This window comes from Mustela putorius, unplaced genomic scaffold (assembly GCF_011764305.1).
Source record: "Mustela putorius furo isolate JIRA1106 unplaced genomic scaffold, ASM1176430v1.1 tig00003845_pilon_pilon_pilon, whole genome shotgun sequence".
Lineage (NCBI taxonomy): Eukaryota > Metazoa > Chordata > Mammalia > Carnivora > Mustelidae > Mustela > Mustela putorius.
Genome location: NW_025421998.1, coordinates 36,918,669 through 36,924,668, shown reverse-complemented (window position 1 = coordinate 36,924,668; position 6,000 = coordinate 36,918,669).

Genomic DNA, 6,000 nt, shown 5'->3' with positions numbered 1-6,000 from the left:
AATTTGCAAAAAATTCAAGATGGACTAAAGACCTAAACATGAGACCCAAAACCATAAAAATTCTAGAAGACTACACAGGCAGTAACTTTTTGACAGCAGCTGTAGCAACTTTTTTCTAGATAGGTCTCCTGAGGTAAGGGGAACAAAGCAAAAATGGACTATTGGGACTTCATCAAAATAAAAACCCTCTGCACAATGAAGGAAACAATCAACAAAACTAAAAGACAACTGAAGGAATGGGAGAAGATATTTGCAAATGACATATCCAAAATACATAAGGAACTTCAAAGCTAAACAAAAAACCACAATAATCTAAACCAAAATAATAATTCAAAATAGGCAGAATAGACATTTCCCCAAAGGAGACACACAGATGGCCAAAAGATATTCATCATCATTTATCATCAGGGAAATGCAAATCAAAACTATAATGAGATAACCCCCTCACCTGTCAGAATGATTAAAATCAACAACATAAAAAAAAACAACAGGAGTTGGCAAGGATGTGGAGAGAGGAACCTTTGTGTACTGCAGGGCATGCAAACTGGAGCAGCCGTTCTGGAGAACAGTACGGAGATTCCTCAAAAAAGTAAAATTAGATTCACCTTATGACGCAACAATTACATCACCGGGTATTTACCAAAAGAATATAAGAAAACTAATTCAAAGGGATATATATGCACTCTTATGTTTATAGCAGCATTATTTACAATAGCCAAATTATGGAAGCAGCCCAAGTGTTTATCACCAGATGAACAGATAAAGAAGAGGAGGTATAAACATACACAATGGAATAATATTAAGTCAGCAAAACAAACGAAATCTTGCCATTTGCAACTACTTGGATGGAGCTAGAGAGTACAATGTTAAGCGAAAATAAGTCAGAGAAAGACAAATACCACATGATTTCACTAATATGTGGAATTTAAGAAAGAAAACAAAAGAATGAGATAAAAAAGAGACAAACCAAAAAACCAGACTCATAACTATGGAGAACAAACTGATGGTTACCAGAGGGGAGAGGGGTGAGGAATGGGTTAAGTAGGTTATGGGAATTAAGGAGTGTCATTGTCATGATGAGCACAGGGTGATGTATGGAAGTGTTGAATCACTAGATCGTACACCTGAAACAAATAGAACACTGTAAGCTAACTGGAATTAAAATAAAAGCTTGAAAAAAAAGAAATATATTGCTGGTATTTCCCCCTGACAATTATTTTGCCTGAAGCCCCAGAAGGTTTTTAATCTAAGAGCCTATTAACTTTACCAGGTAATGTACCATAATTGACCAAAATTTAAATTTCATAGTGTTTTTCTTGTTGTGACAAATATTTATACACATATGCTACTTGCCTTGCTTGTTTTCTGTATCTAGAGTTTTTCTTTTGAATACTTTTCTCTCTTTCCCTCTCTTGTATTTTGTCTATGTTCTCTTGGCTCTTTTCACTCCTTATTCAAATGTTCCTTATTTTAGTACTGGAGCTATTTTCTGTTGAATAGTTTGTAACTCTCTTTATTTCTAAAATGCCCCCCCACACACACACACAATTTCTTTCCTGAGTTTGGCCAGTTCTATTTTTTCCAACTTTCTCCATTTTGTCATTTCTATTCTTTCTTATTCTTATTCAAGCCATTTCTTATTTTTTCTGTCTTTGTTTTTATGGTGTATTCTCTAATCTGCCATTTCTAGTTTAGTTTTATGGTCTTCATATCTGAGTCCTGAGTTACAATTTTTCTCTGCTACATTTTTAGGAATATTTTCACCCAATGAAAAATTACATCTTCCTTTCTTTATATTATAGCCTAATGAGGATGTTGTCTGACTTTCTGATCACTTTTTTTTTTTTTTAAAGATTTTATTTATTTATTTGACAGACAGAGATCACAAGCAGGCAGAGAGGCAGGCTGAAAGAGAGAGAGGAAGAAGCAGGCTCCCTGCCCAGCAGAGAGCCCGATGTGGGACTCGATCCCAGGACCCCGGGATCATGACCCGAGCCGAAGGCAGCGGCCCAACCCACTGAGCCACCCAGGCGCCCCCTGATCACTTTTTATATGTCTTGGATTCTCCTAAGTCAGCAACCACCCACATCCCTATGGTGAACTATGAGGGGTCTGGGTACTTATTAGGTTTCTTAGTTCAAGAACATACTCTTCTGTTGGTACTCAGAAGTATAAAGTCTGCAGTAAATGAGAACCTTTTTGCATGATGATGTGTCTTCTACTTTCTGTGACTCTTTTACTTTCTGAGATTCTTGCTTTCCATCGTTTTCTTCCTTCCTCCATTCACTGTCAGATCATCAAAGAAGATCTAATTTGGGCTGTCACACTGCCAACCTAAGCACTGCCTTCTCCAGATTGCCACCTCTGGTTCTACAACTTCCTACCTCTTCTCTCTCCCAACTCCTTCCATGGCTGTGGCTTTGATCCATGGGGCCTCAGACTCCCGTTGAGGTAAAGCCCTCTTTTGTTGGGGGGGGGGTAACATTATCATATTTCACCAACTGCAGGATCATACTACACAGTTTTCCTGCTTAATCTTCATATTATTTTCCCCAGTTATAAGTACGTGAACATTTGTGTGTTCCCTTTCTCTTAATTTTGCTCTACATGTGAGTTGTGAGTGGAATTACCAGATCTCTTTATGGATCTGTACAGTCCCCTTTGGAGTGTAAATCAAATCATCCACCTTCGGAGGGTGTGTGGAGACATTACTATTACTACTTAAGTATCCAGGATGATCCTAGGGAAATCTGAAGTCCAAAATATTATGTTAAAACTAAAATAATATTTTAAATTTTAAAAAACCATAGATTATTTTCCTTTTCTCCTTTTTAAATCTACTTTTTTATATTCATATCGCTTAATGCTTGCAGAATATAAATTATATGTTGACACTACCTTCAGAGCCTAAGATCCTTAACCCATGAATGCTTTTGTAACTTTAGCTTATTTAGCATTTGATGCTAATAGATTTTTCAGCAAAGACATAAATTGATGTAGTCCTAGACTAGAGCTTTGCATTAGAGGCCAGCAGTTCCCTTCTGAGACTAAAATGGAGGTTAATCTTCTATTAATCTTACATGTTTTGCTTAGACAATTCTTTTGATATTTGATACTGAAGAGGTCTGCCCTTTGTTCTTAGCCATCCTCTTCAGGAAATTTCTCATCTGAATCACAGCACTATAATTCTCATGACAAACTGATATTCTGCATTGTGTTTTAAAGCTAATCTTTTCAGGTAACTTTTACTTGTAAAACATGGTTTTTGTTTTTGTTTTTGTTTTTTACAGGAATAAAAAAATCGTGGAGTTGTTCAGCTGTAATTTTTTAATATATTCTTAGTCCTTTTATATTCCTTGAATTTACTGGAGCTAGATGAATGATGGTATATCACCAGTTTAATTATTACCTGCTAAAAACAAACTTTTGTCTCAAATATATTCTACAATTTTAAGTGAACAACCAAAGCTATTTACAACTTTTTAACAAATATCCTGTCTATAATAAAATATGGTAAAATGTTATTTTTTAAAATCAACCTTTTATATGTAAATGTCACTTCTCATAACTAATAATCAAGACTAGCTTAATATTAAGTGTTATGCTTCAAGGAGACAATTATCTTTTAAATCAGGATATTTCTAAGTTGAGTTAATAGTCCCAAGACATATTAAAGTATTTAACTACTAAAGGCCAGGTATTTATTCTTCTTTAAAAACGGACAAATGGTTATTTCTTGACTTTCTTTTCTAAGGCTTTGTGTACATTTTTATAATAATATTGCAGTGTTTTATTTCTTTTTAAAAGTAATTTCTTCACTATTTGGATATGTTTGTTCTTTAATTTTAGAATCTGCTTTGCATCTTAAAAATAATCCCATACCATTAAGTGGATTTGCATAATATATACATAAATAACATAAAGGGTACAGTTACGGTCATATTTCCATCTTCTTTATTTTATCAAATCATATTATGATGTTTTTCTAGAACCTACCATCAACACAGGTGGAAGGTCCAACACCAATCTATGAAAATTCTTTCCCTTAACTTGGGATAATTTAAGATTATTGGGAGCTGACAGACTTCTTCAGTCACATATGATAGCTCTAGACATTCAACTTTAGAGTCAGGGAGAAGTCGCCTCCCTGTCCACAGTACCTATTTATCCTTTTATGGAACAGGACGGACTGTCAGCAAACATCTGCACTCTGCTATGCTTCTTTGGGGTGTAATGGGGTTATTTTGCTTAGCCACTTGACCAAATCAACTGCTCCTACAAAGGACGTAGGCACCCCTTGAATCCATATCCTGCTTACTAATGTTGGAGTCAGGAATATTCCTTACTCAGCCACACCCAGGCCTTACTGACTCACAGTCACCTTCTTTGGAAGGTGTTCCCTAAAGGTGTTATGTGAAAAGAATCAGGCATGTTTCAATTGGTATGTGTGTAACCCTTGCCCTTTCGCCTGTGCCAGTAATTCCTCAGGATTCCATAATTTATTACACTCTATGGAAATAAAAGGCTAAAAAATTATTTCCTGTAATGTAATCTAACATTCCAAAAATAGCTACTATAAATCCATGGATCTCACTTCCTTTTAGGGAAGACAATCCTAATATCAACCCGTTTCTTTCAAAGATGAGCTACATTGACTATCTTAAAGATGAAGATCTTTCCTTTGGATCTTTTTTGTTAGGTGTTATATTAGAATAACAAAGGAAAAAACCTATTCCTTAGTGCATCATGATTCATTTAAATCTTTTTTATTTAAAATTGTTTCCATTTTAAAAAAAGTTTTGTTGTTTGTATTAGTGGAAATGTTTTAAAAAACATATACTCTAACCCATAATTATTATTAAATAGAAAAGCTATGATTTGGGGACCAGTTATTTTCTGATTAATCAAATATTAAATCTTTTTTAACCAAAATAATATAACAGATGAGTTTTAAAGTTTTTCCACAGAGTGAATCATAAAATTTGCAAATAATAATTATATCTCCTGTTGCCAATAACTAAACAACTTATTCTTTTCCTTGCCTTGTTGCATTGGCTAACATTTTCAGAAACAGTGATACATAATAGTGAGGAAAGTACTTTTGTTCATTTCTGACTTTTATCAATATACCTTTTGTGTTTTATAGTTAATGATGCCATTGACTACAGGTTTGAAATTAGTATTATTTATCAGATTAATGAAGTATAATCATTTTTCTCATTTACTAGATTTTCCTTATATCAAGAATACATCATGGATCTAGTTATACAGATATTCAGCATGTAAATATGACATTTTTCTTTGATATGACAGATTACCTAATAGATTGAAACAGGGTCTCCTACTACTCCACCATCTTGCCCCTCCTCCTAATAGATATATCAATATAGGCTTATTTATAAATTCTAAAACATAAGCCTTATATGAATAGTAAAACTTAAATGTCATGCTGAATTCAATTTGATAATTTTTTTAAAAGATTTTATTTATTTGTTTGACACAGAGAGAGAGAGAGAGACAGAACAAGCGTGGGAGCAACAGAGAGAGAGAGAGGGAGAAGCAGGCTCCCTGAGCAGGCTCAACAGGGAGCCTGACATGGGGCTTGATCCCAGGACCCTGGGATCATGAGCTGCGCTGAAGGCAGATGCTTAACTGACTGAGCCACTCAGGCACCCCAATTGGATCATTTTTATAAACATTTGGTCTAAATTCTGTTTTTTAATGCTCTGTCATATTTTGGCATTATTATACCAGACCAAAAAAAATGTTCTAAAATATTCTATTGTTTTTCTGTGCTATGGTTTTTAAAACCACATTATAAGGTTTATTCATTTATTTATTTTGGTTTTTGGAGGATTTTAATAACTCATACCTTAAATTGTCTAAGCCTAGCACTCTGTTAAAGGAAGTTCTTTGACTTTTTCTATTTTATTTATGACTTTTAATTTACTCAAGCTTTCTGTATCTTCTTGGGTTGTTTTAGTAATCAAAATTTTCCTA